We start from the raw sequence: 21,081 nt of genomic DNA, 5'->3' as shown, positions 1-21,081 counted from the left end.
AGTGTTATGGCATTTGAATGCGATGTGTATATTGGTTTATCCATTATAGGTGGTAGTTGGGCGAGGTCTCCAATGAAAATCATAGATACGCCTCCAAAGTATGAATGTTTATGATGAGGGAAAGCTTCACGAAGTCGGCTATTTTTTTTCAACAATAGTTTCGGACCTATAAAGCTCATCTCTTCAATGAGTGTGTATCTTATGTCCTTTAACTTTTCTTGGAACATTGTTAGTGATTGGCCATGTAGTGGTTGCATTTCTTTGATGGGGATTCATAGTGTTGAATGAATAGTTGTCGCATGAATGTTAAATGCAACAATTCCAATAGGAGCTGGTACGAGTATTGGGTTTTTTTGTTATGGTGAATTTTTGTGTAACATATTTTTTATACAAGTGATCAAGTATGATTTTCCTGTACCCGCAGTTCCTTGTATGATCATGTGTAATGGTTTGTTGAACACACTAGTGTTATGATTTGAGACTACTGAAACAACATTCTCTTGTTCTGTTGACAGGGTATTGGTGGGTGTATACTTTCTTGTTGGTACATATTCGTCTTGGGTGGCTATTTTCTTTATATTTGTAAATTGTGATGCAACATCGTGCAATTCATGTGGTATTTTGGTTTCAGCCCAATTATAGTTGGTGTCAAATTCACGTTGGCCTAGTAATTCAAGTTCGTCCAAATTGTTGTTGACTGTATGCCTCATTCTTGAAAGTAGTTCCCACTCGTTCATCTCTGATGTGGTAGTTTTATTCGTTTTGTCTTCGCTGTTTTCATCTTCTTGGGGGCTAGCATTTTCTTCGATGTGTCGGATGATATGCCATACATCATATTTGTTTACATGCATTTGATGCCAATTGGCGATTATTGTGTCCTTGGTAACTCCTATATCAGTCGTAATATTTCAAAAGTGTTTATATAGGAGTAATTCACTCCAGCAAAATGTTTCAAAATGTTCTGACTCTTCGTTGGGTATAATGTGGAATTTTGGGTAAACGTTAACAATGGCTTGTATTGTTCTCTCTTTCCATTTGCATGATTTACGACTTGGAATGTAGGTGTAAGATCTTGCAGATTCAAGTAATGTGATTGTCTCTAGCTCTGGAGGGTGGCCCATATAGGAGCGTATGTAACTGTTTTCTACGATAGTCTCATTTTGTGTTTTAGTTAATCGGTGTAGCACTTTCCGTCCAACATTTAAAGTTGTAAATGGTTTGTTACAAACAAGGGGTAATTTTTGCAGCATATGGCAAGTTTCTTGCGCACCAATGTCACGCTCTGCTACAATCTCTGTCATGAATCTTCGATATGCTACTACTGCTGGGTCATCTCTTTTTTGAGTTTTGGATATTCTTGTTAGCATATCAGTACAACTTTTAGATGTTCTCTCTGCTTTTGGTGCATATTTGGCAATGTATTTCAGTACAAGTTCGCGTGATATGACAGGTTGACAATCGATATTAGCTCTCCATATTGAAATCATTTCGGGGTTGTGGATGTTGAGTCTATCATCGTTTCTTGCAAGTTCATATTTCTTTGCGCCCGTTTCATCGCAAAATAAGATAGAGGTACGTTGTTCTTTCCATGGAGCTTTATATCGACATTCTAGTTTTCTACCCTTCTTTCCTAAGCATGTGCTCTCTCTGCATTTTGTGTGTCTTTGCACGTGGTTCACTAGCTCTTCATAATCATTCAATGGATTTGTGGCTATTATGTCTATTGTGTTTAGGAGGCATGGATTGTCACATGAAGATCAGTATATCTAGTTGTTCCTTTGTGTTGCTTCACAAGGGTTCCAAGCGCTTACGTACTTATCAATTTTTTTTTGCTTTATCGACATCTTCGTCATTTTCCCAATCTAGCTTGTCCATGTCTGGCGCATCTTGGAGCCACAGAAACCCATGAACGTGTGCGGTTCCTCGGTGTTGCCATTCATATCTGTACCAATAATCCGTCACACCAAGGAGTTTCTCAATAACATTCATGGAATATGGTGAATCTCTGATGTAGGTATAATGATGTTATATGCAGGTTATTAATAACATTTTCAAGATGGTGCTTATTTGAATGCATGGAAAGCTCCATATTATTTGTGAGGAGTTGTTGGAGGTCTGGCCACTTTGTATTGGCTGCGCTTAGTGTGAAGAAGAGGACAAGAGATCCTGTTTGGTTTATCATGTTTGTTAATTCTAATTGACACTTGTTCCAATATGGTCCGGTTCCTCTCATGGTGTAATATAAATGATGACGAATTGGTTATCGTGCCCTCATCTTGGTCTTCATCAATGTCTTCACTATTTGTTACCATTACATCATCGTTTGCTTCAATGGTATGAAGCATGCTTGATACGCCTGTTCTTTCCTCGGGGATTTGGTTTAGATTGTTATAATTTATTGACACATCTTTATAGTATGGGTCATATTTCACTTTGTATTGCAATGCATCCATAACACGACCCCTACTTACGTAACAATCATAGTAGTTTCCTTGAGCCTGGGGGTCTGCAAACTATAAGAACATCTATGTCTCCCAATTTACGTACGAGCACAGTTGCAATGTTTTGTATGTCTTGTGGGAAGCTAATTGTATGACCGTTGTATTTATATTGGCCTCCAATAGTATGGGTAACTTGTAATATCGGGTTCACTCTAGCAATGAGCATTTCTTCTACTTGCGTTAATATCTTCAACATAATAGGTTGATCCCCTCGGTCTATGTTATTGTGTAGTGAGAACCGATGTACACCCTTTTCATTAATGCATCTCCTATAGGTAGGGGTTTGGCATGATGAGTGTGAAAGCATACCTGGGTATGACTCTTTGCATATGTTACATATTTCTAAGTTAGAAAGCACATCTATTTTCCTACGAAAGCTTTTCATTGCTATTATGAATCTAGCATTAGCATTCAACCCCTTTGTTTGCTTTGTTTGATATTGTTCTTGTACTTGTAGTTTTTGGTGGGCTTGAGGATTTGTCACATTTGCAAATTTTCCGTTCACAGGGTTAGTTTCATTTTGTTTTTTAATTCTCAAATGCCTACGTATAGCAATTTGCTCCTTATGAATGGCATAATATGTTTGGCTTCTTTTTCAATTTTGTTCTTTTTGATCTTGCATTTGTTTAAGGTGATTGGTGGTTTCTTGAGCACTTGAGTCAGCTATTTGATTGCAGTATTCAGTGGGAAAAGCATGGTTAGGGTGATTGGTCTTCCCCTGAGCACTGGAGGCAGCAATCTGATTGCAATATTCAACGGGTAAAAAATAAACACCTTCACAAGCAAGCTTTGCACCAAATAGAAACATTACAATATAATATGAATGGAACATTGCATATTGGAATGGACAAAGAAATTGAGCTCAGAATACAAAAGGAAGGAAGCATGTATTGAAGAACATGGAAATAGTGCTGAAAGTAAATTGCAATTCAACGTACTGAAATTTATTGACTGTCTCGAATTATAATAAGATAAAGTCCATTTGACAATTAGAAACGTAAATGAAAGTCTTTTTACCCAAAGACACATAAACCATCTAAATGCATGTCTTTTGAATTAATTACAAATACTGGAAGTAATGATATATTCATTCTGGCAGCAAACATTTTAGTGTAATAAGAAAATCTATATTTCAAAATGATTGGAAATTGATAACATAATAAGAAACTCAAATAAAATATCTCTTTGGAAAGAAGTAAGTTAATAGTAGCGAGAGAAATCAGAGAGAGATCCTCAGTTTAATACTCAAATTAAGAACCAGTAAGATATTTGCAAGAGTTTTGGAAGTTACACATCTCAATTTGGGATTATTTTCAGTTCTTTTGAATGCAAATAAGCTTTCATAGATTTAAATAAATGTAAATAAAGCAAAAATATAGACAATCCAACAGTAACAACATTGCACTAAAATATGTAGTGAATGTATTGAACGTAGTTAAGTCAAACAAAATGCAAGCATCTTTGCCTGTGGCTCAAGACAAGGCAATACGTTTCCCCCTCATAATTTATTGCTACTTTTCTGTAATTTCAATTTAATAAACAAATTTACTTTGCATGGTATGCCAAAATGATTGCAGTACAAGACATATCAAAGCATGTCATTCATGCAAGTTGACATTCCTCCACAACGCAAGTTTGAACTCAGCATGTAGCATGTATTGCACAAAAATATTCTCAGACAAGGTTGAATGAATTGTACACATTGGTAAACCCATATTTTTCCTATATAATCTCAAACTCCTTACAAAATCCATACAATATCAAGCCCAAAATAGGTATTGGCATTCATGATTTATCAATTTACAATGCATACACATCGTGAGACAAACATAAGTGCACACATGCGTGCACACACAGTAAATTACATTTTCACACTGTTTACAACTATACATTGATTCTCATTGTCTGTATTTACAACTATCTATATTTACAACTGTGTGTATTTACAAGTGGCTTTATTTACAACTGTGTGCTGCCCTTAATGCTAGAGGCTTGCATTAGTACACATTTCTTTTATTTTTTCCAGAAGTATACTGCTCTCTGAGGCAAAATCTAGCTGCTTTGCATTGGTGATGGCAACCTTCAACCCTTCTTCATTATTGTATGTTTCATTTCTCATGTTAGGTTTAAGAGGAACTGATTAGACATTACGTTTTTTATGACATCTGTGGTGCTTTGCTTAGCATTATCATCGGATTGAAGCATTATAATGTTTTTGCAGGCATACCCATGAGTTCTATTGCCCGTTCATCAAATGCAATTACCCATATTGTATTTGTGTGATCCTACAGGTTTGTCTGGAGGATGTATCTGTAGTTACATTTAGACAAGGTCATGTTACATTTTGAACAATACTAGGTTCCTTCTTAGGTCTCATCTAATCGTTTCTTACATGGTTTTCCATTTACTTGGGTGGGACATGCTTTGTAGCAAAATGACTTAGATTTTATCTGTTGTATCGTTGCCTTTAGAATGCAATAGAACGGTTACTCTAAATTTGATTACTCTGAATTTGATGCATGTGCCCGAAGTTCACTAATCGTCATTCTTGGAGGGGCGGGAGCTGGTGCAACAAGTTGATGCAAAATTCCTTGTTCAGTGTGAACATTTTGGTTGTACCAATCTTTTAGTTGGGCCAATTCCTCTATCAGAGGGTCTATGGTGAGGCTTGTATTAAATGTTGTACCTATTACCTTTCCATTGAATTCACATACATGACCATTCTTGATAGCAAGAGTAGTTGTTTCTTGTAAAGAATGCCTTTGTTCAAGTTCAGTACCTTCCTTTTCTACCATTGCGCCCATAGTGTAACATCGATGGTTGTTCGAGTCATGTCGACTAACTTAATGGTACGCCTAGGAACCTATGTACCATCTCTTTTATGTATTGTTGAGCTCGGATCAACACTAATGACAATTCCAATAACGTCAATGGTTGAGTTGTTATTTATGGTAGCCACTTGATCCAGAGCTGTGAAGGCGTATCTATGCTTGGTTATAGAAGAGTCATCATTGCAGGCAGTAAACTTTGAATTATCTACCAAGGTTATTTCTAGTCCACTATTGAGTTTGTTGTAAATTTTTTTGGTTGGCTTGATTGCTCCCCCAGATAATGTGTATGTCACTCTAACTTGGATGTTATCATAATGGGTTTTTGCAAGTTCATTGAAACACGTAACACGTGTTTCAGTGCCTTCTCTGTCTACAATGTCAAAGCTAAAAACATCACCACTTGCTTTTGTTGTATTATAGTGATAGATGTCCTTCTTCACTAGGACACGACCCTTGATGGACCAGTTTGGTTGGTAGGGATTCAAATTTTTTATCGTCATAGGTGCGCTACCCATGTTTTGAGGTGTCTTGACCCCAAAAAATGATCTCTGTTGCTCGGAACCCTAACATTTTGTGGATGTGCTTGGCTTGGTACTTGCATCACATAGAGGAGGCGTAGTTTGCACTACAACGTCTTCCTGTTTTACACAAAGGAAAATTGGTTCTTCAACTGTAGCATGTGTTGTACATATAATCTCTAAGTCTAGAATAACAATCCACCTACACAATTAAACAATAAAAAACGAAATATTTTAAGCAATGCATTTTGTAAAATGTAATGGTTATATAAACTTTGTTGGAGAAACAATAGGCTTATTGATTCACTGGGAGCCATGCGAATTCAGGAAGATATATTTTGTTAGCTGTAGAATGGAGCCAATCATGAGTCATTTGGAATCTGTCATTGTTATATTTTTTTGGCAAGGATGCCTTTTGTTTGTGAACGTTGTCTGAAAGATCAAGTTTATAACGATTTCCATGCTCAGGTCCATCCCCAAAGTTAGATATAGCAGATATCTGGAGACATGGAGCCACAAGGACAAACCCATCGTACATAAGATGGATAGCGTTTCCAGGTAGTACATCCATGAGACAGAGGATTAGGATGTTGCCTGCAAAACCAAGAGAAAACTACTTCATTGCACTATATGATGGTTCAATAAAAGCTTGGATTCATTAATGTCAATGCACATAATATACGATGTGTATGTATCAAGCCTTCAATAACAACATTATACATCACCGAGTAGAAGCAACAACAATGTTGCAAATTAATGTTTGTGTTTTTCTAACAATGACTATGACTATGACTATGTCTTAGTTGTGAAATAAAGAGCATGATATATTTATGCTTGTGCTTGTTTATATGCTCATCAACTTTGATCCTTGAACCTTATTCAGGTTACAAATTAATGTTTGTGTTTTTCTAATGATGACTATGACTATGACTATGTCTTAGTTGTGAAATAAATAGAATGATATATTTATGCTTGTGCTTGTTTATATGCTAATGCTTATGCTAATTCTCCAATAGCCCATAATAGGGCAGCTCAGAGAGGATGTAGAGTGTAGGACAAATTTAAAGTTTTGTGGTAGCTTGAAAGGGCAACAGAGTTCACAACATCAATATACCAAAATACACAATCAAAAGTAGTTTAAGCATTGTACCAAAAATAGGCATCACATGTTTCACTTGGAAGTAGCAATTTATAAGGTTGTTGTTCTAACATGAATGTTGACGTCGTAGTTCATCAGTTCTCTTTAGTTTGCACAATGTGGAGCCTCCTCTTGCGCAAGATGCAATCAAAATTCTGGGTTACAAAGTGTAGAAAACTGCATCTAACAAGTGAAACATGGGCACCTATTCATGGGTTTGCTTCTGCATTTACTGTTTTCATTTATTGTTTACTAAGAATAACCCTATTGCATATTGTGTTTGATATGTTTGATCTGTTGTATCGTGAATAAAATTTTAACAATTCACATCTTTGAGAATAATTTCTCTTGCAACAACCTTGGAGATGAATTTAGATGCAGAGTAGCAATCAATACATACATATTTCAAACATTGACAATGTTCTTGTGGAGATAACTGGTGATGCTAAATGAAAGAATCTGAAACATAGACTTGCACTATAATAACGCACACTATCATGGAATAATGGAGTTACAATGTCCATTAAAAAAATAACAAAAGGGAAATTCGTCAGATATATAGATAACTGATTTGCAAAGTATGTGGGGAAAAGATTTGATGAAAAGTCTTTCGAATCTTTCAAACAGACAATAGGCAGGAGTAAAGTAGAAATCTAAACTTTTATTCTCATGATGGCAGCCATGAAACAGGGTATGAACACCCATAGAAGTGTAAAGAAGGTGGATTATGTAAGAAGAAAAACGTTGGTATAAATAAAGGAAAATAGTGGATGCATAGACAAAGCATGACTTCTGTTTAACAAAATGCATCATTTGCATATGTTCTATTCTTTATCTGTACCCAGTAGCCCCAATTCAAATGGTGAATGGGCAGATGAAACACCACAAAAGTACAGTGAGACCACGTTTATCAGCATCCAGTAGAATCTATAAGATTTTGAATTCTACGTGTAATTAGATGGATGTTTCAGGAGAAATTGCATAGAAATATGAGAGAATCAAAATTCTTTTTCCTCTTCTTCTTGATTTCTCTGGACACATCAGAATAAAAGCATACAAAAAAAACAATAAGGGATGCAAAATAAGCTTACAGGTACACCATAAGCATAAAACAGTATCTGCATTTAAAAGCATAAAACGGTATCCGCATTTTAAAGATTAATTGCAAAATTCAACAGATTACGATCCATGCTAAAAATATAATAATGGATGCAAAATCAACTTACAAGTACACCATAAGCACAAAACAATATCCGCATTTTAAAAATTAAATACAAATTTCAACAGAACACGATCCATACCAAAAAATAATGAGGGATGCAAAATCAACTTACAGGTACACCATAAGCATAAAACAATATCCACATTTTAAAATTTACTGCAAAATTCAACAAAACACGATCCATACCAAAAATATAATAAAGGATGCAAAATCAACATATAGACTCACCAAGGGATGGATTATTTTCTCTGAAGGAGGCTGGAAACTTTTAAGGATTATTTTCTCTGAAGGAGGCTGGAAACTTTTAAGCAAATGCAGTTGGCAATATACCAAAAATATAATAAAGGATGCAAAATCAACATATAGACTCACCAAGGGATGGATTATTTTCTCTGAAGGAGGCTGGAAACTTTTAAGCAAATGCAGTTGGCAATATGGATGTCTGTGAAGACATAAAGAAAATAAATCAAATATGTTATTCAAGATAAGTATATTCTGTTTCTTGTCGTGTTGCTTTATCATGGAAAGAAACCTACATAAAAAAAAAATTAATATCTTACAAAATTATTCTATACTATGTAACCATATAATTTATATTAACAATTGATGTCTTGATTTATGTTTACTCCAAAAAAAAAAAAGAAAAAAGAAGATATGACAGTAACAGTTAGTAGGTTGTCATTGGATATTGCCAATGATAGATGCCTAGAGACAATGTTGTACGTATATTTCTCTGCATGAATGATTTCATTGCGGACGACCATATAACTAACGCAGGCTTCCCAAATTCTGGGAGGAAGAAGTTAAGTGAATAGTGCTCATACTTTGCCAAAATCAGGAGCAAATTATAATCTACAAAGTTTTAGACCCCCATTGATTCTTGGAGCATATTAGAGCAGGCTCTTTCATATAGACTCTCATAGCCTACCGTTGATGTTGGTTTCACTACTCCATTGAGGGAGATCAAATCTGTGTGAAGGATCAACAATTTGGGATTAAGGATTAGATGACCAGATCTTGGTGAAAGAGGTGTTGCTTCACTTGACTCAGGTACATCGTTCTATTTGTTCTCTTCTTCATTTATCATAATAATACCAACTGAATAAGCCTCCCAGGAAGCACAAGAATAAAATGAAATACATGCATAGGTGTGATATTTATAGCAACAGAAAGAAACAAGCATGAATTCACATAAATTCATGGCAACCAAATGCCCACGAACATAATCAAGCATAATCATACACAAATGCCAGATACATAGATTTTCGTAACATAACAACGATTGAGCACTTATGTTTTAACAAAATTTGGTCCAATAAAACACGCAAACAAGCAAGTCGGGAGACTCAGTTCATTATGGGGCTTCAAGCAACTTTTGAAGCAGCATTCCAAGGAGAGGAGAAGGTACTCGAGGTAATATGTATGTTCTGCTGATTCCGTTGATTATGCAGTTGTTAATGCACCACCTACACCTCCTTCACCCCCAGGCAGCACAACAATTCTATGGGGCTCCTCAGCCATACTTCGGGAATAACCATTAGTTGACAATAATCACATAGCATAAATGAATGATTGGGGGCAGATGGAATTAGCTTGCTAGAATACGGGAGATGGGTATTCCTGGGAATCCTGGTGAAAGCTTCAATATTTGATCCAGGAGGATCTTCAGGACCTGAAATTGAAGTGTTCTAGTTTCTCTCAGAAGCAATGCCATTGCGTAGAGCACAGAATTCTGAATCCGGTGCAACTTGAACGGGCGAAAAAGGAGTCTGTTTGCTTAAGTTACGCACGGTCAAAGTTGGGTCAAACCAGATACAGAGGTCGCCAAAAAGGTGAAAATCCAAACTCCTCAAAATCAGTCAAAGTTGGCATCATCGAAAAGGTCTTGTCGTCACGATTCCAACGGCGTTCGTTTCGTCGAAATCCGACATCGTATGCTCAAGTTATTGGCAGTCAAAGTTCGGTTGACTTGAGGGAAAGTTGATGACGTGGCATTCCGTACGATGATGTCAGAATCGATCACACGTGTGGTTACGACACGGTAATCGACGTGGTGAACGAGCGAATAGTTTGGTGCCACGTGGCACCTACGTGGCAGAAGCGTTGTTAAAAAAAATGCTTTTGTGTCGGTGGGATTCTAACCCCCAACCCCCTATTTAAAGCTAAGCGCACCTGCCGTTCCACCAAAGGCGCTCGTCCATACATGGAATGGGAGCGGTTTGTTTTGTTTTTGGATGGTCGGGATTTACCATAAAAGGCCGACGGTGGGGATTGAACCCCCGACCGCCGGCCTCCCAAAATTAATGGGGGCCGTTGCGCCGTTCACGTGATATGAAATATGTTTGGTAAATGTTATTTTTAAACCTTAACAAACCCGCCAACCCTTTGTTAAAATAAGGGTTTTGTTATACGGTTGGGATTTTATACCCCAATTTGGTTTTAAGCCGAAGTTGTAAAATAGCCAAAGGGGGATTTCGGATATGGGGTTAATTAATAAGCCCTATATTTAAACAATTTGTTTTAACCCAATTTTGGCTTATTTTTATGTATAAAAGGGGACTAGCAGGGTCTTCCAAAAGGGGGGATCCATTAGTTGATCATTCTCCATTTGTATCCCGTTCTCTTAGTCTTGGAGAGGCTTTTGTGAGAGAATATTTTAGAGGGATTTAGGAGAAAGTGAGAGTTTCTCTTATGAGAAGAATTCTTGTAGGAGAAGAATAAGATGTAATAATGCTCGATCGTTGTAGTAAAGCCTTTCAGGCAAAGTCTTTTCTTGCTCTTTTAGAAACCAGACTTGCGGCTTTGAGAGCTTGTATGCAAGGTGGTTCGAGTAAGGATTTTGTATGACAACTTTGTGGATGGACTACAAGATGTTGTAATCAACTTTTGGAGCATTATTAATTAATTGGTCACTCAGTTGAGCTAGACCCGAAGACGTAGTCCGTTCAGCCGGACGAACTCCGTGATCAAACCGGTTCTCTCTCTCTTTCGCTATTTCATGTGCTTTAATGTGCTTTTTAAAGTTTTAATTAACTTTCTTTTGTATATTGCACTAGCACATCGGGGGTATTTCTGAATTTTCAGTTCTCTGTAATTACCTTCCATCTGGTTCATGTCATTCTTAATGTTTAATGTATTTTCAGTTAAACATTAGACATTAAGCATCTGTACACTTATTCTGCAATTTTGTTTCGCTTAGTATATCGTTGCCTTGGTCCTAATCAGATCAATATTGTAGCATGGGTAGCCTCTGGATTCGAGAGCATAAATGTCCCGCCCCTAGCCTATTGATCTGAACTAGGAAACCTACTGCAACTATATCCTCTAACCCGGTAGAGATGGATTCTCAAAATAGAATTAGTCACTCCTGGGTGTTTAAGTGGGCGACTCTGTAGGCACTTCGAACTCACCTGCGAGCTGATCTAATTCGGGCGAGCAAAAAACCAAAAAAAAACCCCAAAACCGAATTCATACAATTAAAACCGCAATACCAAAGGGTTCAAATCGATTCACCTCGATGATCCCGATCACGAAGGTTGTAGGTCTCTTTGCTACAACATCTGCTAGTGGTGTTGCTAGCTCCACTGTGTAAGCTTCTGGTTCAATGGGTTAAGCTCTCGTCATTCACTCAATAAATGATGGGGGAGCCGAATCCAAATGATTCAAGCGGTCGTTGCCAGCAATAGGACTCGGGATGAAAACGCAGCCCGCATGCAGGATCCACACCAATCTACACCACAGGTGGAATGTAAATCCTAACCACACGTTGCATGAGCTGTCGCAGAAAGCCTGTCAGAAAAAAAATCGCCGGCAACGAAAAATTTGCACGGCGTGAGACAATTCCGGTGGGGGCCCAACCCCATAGGGAATTGCCTATCGGCAAATGATATAATGGTATATTTTTTTCAGAATTTTGTTACAATATATTGGTATACATCACTCTCGGGATACACAATTGTCATATAATGGCCAATACTTACAATATAATTTTTAATTATTGAAATTTTGATTTAAAAAAAAAATTATATTTATGAAATATTAATTATAATTCTTACTTCAATAAAATAATATTAAGACTAATAATATAAATATTATAGTGAACATTTAATTTAATTTAATTTAAAAATCTATATAATTATAATTATAATAATAAAACTGATCTTGAATATAATTATTAGTTTAAGATTATATTATTTTTATTATATTTATGTGATATTAATTATAATCAATCTTAATAAAAATAATTATAAAATTATATAATAAAAGCATTAAAATATTTTTCAAATGACTAAATAAAAAATGTTTAAATTTATGATTAAAAATTATTAAATTATTAAATTATTTTGTATTTATTAAAATGATTAAAAATAAAATTAAAAAATAGAATGATTCCAATTTTTTTTATAACAAAATTATAATTATAAAGAATACATATTTGTAATGAAATAATTAAATTTTTTATTTCAATTTTTATATAATTTAGCTAATTGGTTTTATTACTTTTATTTTGAGAATTTTTTTTATTAAAATTTATATATCTAGATAGAAAAAATCATTTTATTTACAATATTATAAATAAAAAATAAATTTTTTAATTGAAAATATTTCTTTTTTTTTAAATATAAAGAAATTCAAGAAAAACTTAATTTTTTAATCATTATTAGAAATCCATTCCTATAACACCAATTGTTTTAAACCAATTATAATGTAGATAAATGATATTTACAATATATTAAGTTTGAAAATATAAATCTCAACTTTATAAAAGTCAAGTTTATTTTGAAAATAAAAATAATAATGACTTTTGATTGGTGCAAAACAATTAATTAATTGGGCTTCACTAAATGTTATAGTATTGCTTACAATAAGTACTAATATTCAAAATGTCACCCTCTACATTGGGGGCTGGGAAGCATGCAAAGAAGAGGGTGGATGTAAATGAAATTAGAGGTATTTAATAGTACATTGTAAATGTGGTGCTATACTATTGGTTTATTAAGTCAATACCCAGAAATATTAATGTCATATTATACCATACAATTTATTGAATATTATATGATGATATACTATTACTACTATTGTGATGGTCTATGTTGTCATTGGTGTGTTTCTTTGAAAATTTTACTACTTTAAGAAATTGAGTACAATGTCTTTTTAAAGGCCGAATCCATGTAAAATTATTTATTTGGTTACATTCATAATTGATTATATGCAAGATGGCTTATATATTGATAAGCTGAAAGAGTGCTTAAATTTGCAAGATGTTGATGGTATCCACTTGGTTGAGTTTGTGATAATGCTTCTTCTTTATGCAGATGACCTCATTTTGATTGCTAAATTGACTCTTGGTTTGCAAGAATACTTATATGTTCTTGAGCATTTTTGTAGAGTGGCGGGGATACAAGTCAATATTAGCAAGACAAAATTCACGGTTTTCTCTAATAGAAGAAAACAAAATTAGCATATGTACACACCTAAAATTGTCCTAGCTTAATTAAATAAATAAATTATTTATTTAATTATTTTATCCTAAGTCTTCTATTTTTTTTTTGATAGGTAAATAGCTGCGGAGGGGCAACACCCATTATATTAATATAAAATATTTTTACATGTATATGTTTTTGAACTATGCCTAGCTTTCCTACTGCCTATTATCCCCAAAATGGCCAGATGCCCATGTAATACATCCGAGAAAACCAAAAACTGCCATAGAGAATAATACTGCTATCTACAGAAAATCCTACCACCCTATATAGTATCATGCCAAGGTTACAAAATTACGGGCTACTGCTTGATAATAATACCATAAAATAAAAATAGAAGAGAAAACCAACAACATAAGGCTCAAGTAGAGCCTACATCTACCTCCTCAGGACCAATGGCCTTTGGTTCACTAGCCTCCTCCTCCTATAGGCTTTGCTCGCATTCTTTAGCTTTTTGAATTAGGACCGCTCTCAACACCATAAGGCATTCCATTCCGAAGTTTGCATGGACTTCATAATCTGCCATTTCTTCCAGGAGACGATCATCATTCGGTATCCATTCTTCGCCACGACCAAACCCCCAATCATTTTCGGGGTCTTCCTCACTATTTTCCTGAATTCCTATGTCCAGTCTTTCACTTAGACCCTCCACCAACACAAACTGCCTCATCCATGCCTTGCTAAGGCCAAGAAGAATGCCAATTGCCTTTAGGAGGAAATAAATATTTCAATCCTTCCCATCCCATTCTGCAACCAGGCTTCCCTGGTCTAGGGCTTGCACCACCACAAACTTCTTGACCTCCACTCCCAATCCTAGAGACATATAGTAGTTTTGTAGCAACATGGTGCATAAGTTCACATGAATATTATCCAGGACTGTATCAATCTCACCAAGGAAGCAGTGCCTAAATATCAGTTGAGTCATTTTCTTGACTCGTTCCTTGCTCGCCCCATATAAACCAACATGGCGATGAACATGGATGGGATGTTTGAGTTTACTTGGTAGCGGTGATAAGTTCTAATAAAACCCCCACCCAAAATTCTTTTCACAACATGCAAAATGAGAGGATGCTTCGTGGCCATAACTGCTAGTAGCTGCTTGTTAGAGATTTCCCCCAAGAAGGCCATTTTTCGCTTGGCAGACTCCAACATAATAGGCGTATCCATCCCTAGCCTTCCTAACGTAGTGAACCCAACCACCCCGAGCTAGCTTAACTACACCAAGAGATGTGAGAAAAATAGAGGAGAAAGGTCTATAAATAGACCCATACATACACTCTCATGATCGCCAAAGGGAAGTGGGATGTTCTAGCACTTCTATCATTAATGATCTCTCATGTCAACCAACTCATAAGCCGTCCTAATTGTAGCGGTGTTAATACGTGATATCTGTTCCTTGCTAAGAAACATCAAATCAAATCTATCCGGGTGGGTAGTGACGAAAATCAATGATCCCACTGTTTGAGAAAAGCGAGGGAGATGTGTCATGAGGGAAAATTATCAGACACAACTGAAAATATGATGTGATCATGGTACTATTGATTCATGAATTTATTGATAATGTCGCCACTTTAGCTAGGTTATCTGGTATCACATTCCCTTCGCGATACATGTGGCTAATTCAAAAATCATCCAAACCGTTCAACAAGGATTTGATTGGTCAAAGCCATTGATTGAGAATCCAACTTGGAGTTTCTTTTTTTCTAATTGCATTTACCATGTTTAAGGAGTTGCCTTCCAAGTGGATTTTCTGGGCCCCTCTATTGACCCCGGCCTGAAGGCCACGCAATGCAGCCCAAAACTCTGCCATGTTGTTTGTGGTATGCCCAATGTAATTTGAAACTTCCTCCAAATAATTTTCAAATTCATCCCCGATAACACACCCAATGTCACTAGGGCTTGGGTTTCCCAACGAAGCCCTATCAAAATTCACCTTGACCTAGCCAGGATCTGGAGCATTCCACTGAATTGAGGGTCTGGAGAAAGGTGGGGGGTAACTGGAATTGCTTCCAAAGAGAGTGGGTACTGAGACGTTTGGAAAGGTGAGTTTCAATCTGCAGTCCCATCCTGTATATGTGTTTTTCTTCAAAGTCTTCCCTTTGGTAGCTTCATTAGTTAGTTCAATCAATAGGGATTCAATCTTTTGACAAAGGACTCCCGAGTCCATCGATTTATCCTGAAAAATATGCCGATTACACTCCTTCCATAATTCCCAAATCAGGAGGGATGGGAGAATCAACCATAGATCCCCAAATATTGCCTTCGTGGTACTTTGTGGGCACATTTTAAACCAATCATTGATCCCTGTCGAGAATGAGAAATAAAGGTTTAATTTATGCATGAAATATCACCAACACTTGCTCGAGAATTCACATAACATCAAAGGTGATCTACCGTTTTTGAATTCTTCCCACATAAAACACATTTGTTGGGACCCTGCACTCCAAACTTCATGAGCTTGTCACTAGTTTGAATTTTCTTCTGAAGTGCCATCCAGGCAAATACCCTAGATTTTGACAAACAATACTTGTTCCATAATAATTTCGACAACCATTCTTGATTAGTTCTAGTATCTTCTTTTGTAGCCTAGGCTGACCTTGTAGTTTCCATTTTTAGATCCACGCCATCGAATAATGTCTTCCTTCCTAGATGGGATGATCATACGATCGTCCAAAATATTATTTAAGCTATCTTTTTGCTGTTGATCCACATCAAAATTGTCAAGAGCCCACCATTTCCATTTCATTACTCCATCCCGTTGAACTATCTCTCCAGAAAACTGACCTTGCTTCCCCATAACTGAGATGTCTCCTTAATTTCATTTAAATTTGGAAGTGAGCTCAGAATCTCCCTTCCTCCCCATGAATCATTCCAAAAGGATGCATTTTGTCAATTTTCAATCTACCAAGTAACATGATTGCTGATAATATCTCTGCATTCCAATATATAATTCCAAATTGCTGAGCCTTTGGGAGGGTTAAGTGTCGTAAGAATTATTTTTGGCTTAACCAAATCTAGGTATTTGTTCTTAAGAACTACACATGACCCATACAAGATTTGCACCCATGGCCAAGTTTATTAAAGACATTTGGCGAATGGCTACACCCCCTGATTTCTTGGATCGATTGATTTTCTGCCAAGCAACCAAGGGAAACTTATCTTATTCACCAACTCCGTTCCACATAAATTTCCTCATAATCCGGATGAGGTCATCTTCTACAACCATAAGGATTTTTAAGAATGCCATCGAGAATATAGGGATTGTAGCCAATACTGATTTGATCATAGTGAGTCTCCCGACCAAAGATAGCCACTTGTCCTTCCAATTTTCAAGCTTTTCCTTTCATTTTGGAATCAACATGTCCTAATAGCTAATTGTGTTCAGCAGAGGGGGTACCCAAAAACCTTCCAGGGAAGTTTGCAACCCTTAGGTGTATAATCCTAGAGAGGGCTCTTTGTAGCCTTGGTTGTGTATTTATGAAGAAGACTTTTGATTTAATCCAATTAATACTCTATCCTGATGCTTTGCAATATTCATCCAGGAAAGACTTAATGACTCTAGCCTCACCCCTATTTGAAGCACCAAAGATGATTGTGTCATCCGCAAATTGGAGGTGAGTAGTATGATCAATTCCATTTGCCACATTCATCCTCACCCAACGCCCATCCTGGTACAATCCACGAATAGATCTTCCCAAGGCCTCTGCCATAATGATGAAGAGAAAGGGGGAGATTGGGTCTCCCTATCTAATTCCTCAGGTGGAGGAGAAAAAACCATGAGAAGACCCATTTGCTAGCACAAATAACTTTGGGGTAGATAGGCAACTCTTTATCCACTTGATCCAACAATATCCAAACCCAAACTTGTCCAAAACCTCGAAGAGGAATTCCCTATCCACTAGGTCATATGCTTTCAAAATATCCAACTTCAGAATCATGTAGGCATCCCTGGTTTTTCTGGCAGAGTGAAGTGTTTCATGGGTCGTGATGATACCTTCATCAATCAATCTTCTCGGGGCGAAACCATTTTGCTCATCAGAAATAATGAGATTGATAATCTACTTCAGCCTGTTTGCAATGATCTTTGTTACAATCTTGTATACTATCTTACAAAGAGCAATATGTCTAAAATACCCCATCTCCTGAGGGAAAATATTTTTTGGGATTAGAGCAAGGAAGGTGTGATTGATAGCTCCCAACATAGTCATCCTCTTTCTTGACTCTTTCATTGCCCGATGAAGGTCTTTCCCTATGATGCCCCAATAGGATTGAAAAAAGGTTGCAGGAAAACCATCAGGACCAGGGGCCTTGTCCACGTTAAGCTAGAAGGTTGCTTTCTTGACTTCCTCCTCATCAATGCATATGTATAGCTCTTTGTTTTGATCATCAGTTATTACCGCTGGGATGGAGTCTAAGATCTTATCCCTAGCAACTCGATCCACCTAATTTCCTCTATTTAGAATGGATTCATCCTAAGTCTTCTATTAACTAAATAAATTTTATTTAATTAATTCATTTATCCTTTTTTATCCCCTTTCCCTATTTAAATAAATATTTTTATTTATTTAAATTATCTTTTCCCTAAATTAAATAAATATTTTATTTATTTAATTAGTCCCACTTCCTCTATTAATTAATTAAACATTTATTTATTTAATGAATTCATTATCTTTTTCACTCTATGACACATGTCATTTATCTCTTAATTTTCCTCTACCTACCCCTTCATTATTTTATTATTTTTCCTAACCACCCTCTTATTATTTTATCATTTTCTATACCCACCCTTTAATCCTAGCTAACCATAATTTATCTTTTCACCTCTTAATCTTATCCCTCCCTTTTCTAAGGTCTTCTTTATATAAGAGGATTCTTTCATCTTTATGAACCTTAATCAACAATCTAACACTTTATGCGATCAATCAACCTTCTTGCAAGCAAGCAACTTCACAACTACAATCCATTCTTTGTTGAGCTCTTCTGTGTATACAAAATCTGAGAGCAAATATATCAAACAAGATCAATGGAGATAGGAGACAATGAATATCAAACCCTACTTGGCATGTGAATGGTATTATTGTTTCAATTTGTTAATTTGGATGTTCTTAGGTTTCTTCATTGGTGTATGGTGAATGTTTTTATTGTAGAACTAGGATTGCAATAGTTTGTCATCATCATTTTTCACCTCACACAACATAATTTTTACTTTGAAGGCAATATTCTTGAAGAAGTTATGAATTGAAAATATCTTAGGATTAACTTTAGCAAAAATTTAAGCTGGAAAGGTTGTAGAAAGAGGAGAACTTTAGAAGGTTGGAGAGCATTTTATGCTCTTCAAAACAAATGTAGAGAGGTAGAGCTATGGGATTGAAAAACTATCCAAACAATTTTTGGGCTTTTAGTGCTCAGTTGTACTTAATGGTTGTGAATTGTGGGCTCGTAGTACTTCATATTATCAACCTTTGAGTTCTAGCATTTATTATTTGGGTATTATTTGTTTAATATGGTGCATATTTAATAATATCCTAAGTAGACACCCACTTGGAGTTTTAAGTTTGAAAATTAATATTTATGCAAGAGTTATGCAAAAAGGAGTTTCTTACTACATGTTGAAGATATATTGACTATGGACACATTTGAAGATACATTGAATATGGACACAATTGAGAAGCTGCTACTTTTGCATTGTAATCTCTATAAATACAATTGTTGCTAGAGGAGCTCTATGAGAGAGGAGTACATTTTACAAGGGTTGTGCTGTCAGATTTTATCCAAGATGTAAATCTCCATGTAAAGGCCTAGAGCTTGAAGATTGTATTGTAACTGTATTATCTGTTGATGAATAATGCAATGGTTCTTTGGTTTTAGAGTGTTAGGAGTTTTACTTGAAAGGGTTTTCCCCACATAAATCCGTGTGTTCTATTCTTCTGTCTTATTCTTTCTATTGAATTATTTGTAATGTTGAATCTATATGCATGTTGTTGAAACTGTTTGATCTGGCAAGATCTAAAATTGCAATCTCTTTCCTCTAAGGTTTTAATCATGGGAAATAAGCCAAATTTTGCCTTATGGCATGGTTATATGTGTTTGTATTAGATATTGGATGCACATATTGATCTTAGATGACTTTTTTGGGATGTCCATTTTTCCTTTATTTGGTACCATAGCTATGTTGTAGGATTTGTAGGTCGCTTGCATGTGTTTTTTGTGAGTTGCATGGACTTGAATGTTGCTTGCATGTAATTTTTTCCTAGTGTTTTGGGTTTTGGGTATTCCTTCTGGTAAGATTTCTTAGCTTGGCAAGCTTGATGGAATTTGAAGGGATTTATTGAGAATTCATCCTTTGGTGAGTGGAAGTCTTGGATTTCTTTTTGTTTCAAGAAACAACACACATTTTGAAGGATGGTGAAGATGGAAAAAATGGAGTTGGTCATGTTGAAATGACACTGATCTAGAGCTCCTGTTTGATAGTGAATAATTCCTAATGCATGGGGTATTTTTTTTCTTTATGGTTGTGTGCAACAAAGTTTTCATATTGGGTGTTTGTGAAAGGCTCATTGGTAGTATGGATAAGCTTTGGTTGTTTTCAACTATGGAGTAATGTTTTTATGTTGGTTGCTTTCTTTTTCTCGGTATTGGAAGGCACTGCTTTTGATATCCCAAAATAGATGAAGGCTATGAAGCTGATCATTGGCTGATATGGAAGTTTTCAGAATGACTTGTCTCCCTTAGATGCTTGGACTAATGGTGCTTATGGATTTCGCCTACAAATGGGCTTGGAGTTTTTGAACTGCTTTTTCCTCATGGATGATTATACTTGCATGGATTAGATTCATTTTCTTTGGATACGAGGGTTTTATAGATTTTTCATTAAAAAATCTATGGTGATGTTCATTCATGATAGTCAATTATTTTGGTTTAACCATTATGGTGCTTTTCAAGCTTTTGAGTCTTCCAGATCTAAAGTGGGTATGGATGTGCATGGGTGTGAATTTACAGGTTTTACATGGTCAAGAAAGACCTGTGATTTTGTGGATCTGTTGAAGAGCTATTTTTTAGATCCTAGTCCATATGGGGTATTTCTAGATGAGATAGTTGTAGTTTTGCATGCATGTTTTGTGCATGGTGAGAGGAGGTGTGATGCTTTATCTATATGTAGATGTTCGTATGTAATTATCTACTCAACATTTTTGCGGTGATGCTTTTTTGGATCCCTAGACTATGGTGCTTGATGTGGACATGATTGACAAATTCGATTTGTGCTTGATTAATGTTGGACTCATGTTGTCTACATGCTTATTCTCTATGAGATCTTAGATTTGCAATTCACTATGTGATAGTGAATTTGCATGTTTCAGTGATTGGATCTATGAGTTGTGAAATGGTGT

This window comes from Cryptomeria japonica, chromosome 2, assembly GCF_030272615.1.
Source record: "Cryptomeria japonica chromosome 2, Sugi_1.0, whole genome shotgun sequence".
Lineage (NCBI taxonomy): Eukaryota > Viridiplantae > Streptophyta > Pinopsida > Cupressales > Cupressaceae > Cryptomeria > Cryptomeria japonica.
Note: the sequence above shows the minus strand (reverse complement) of the source record.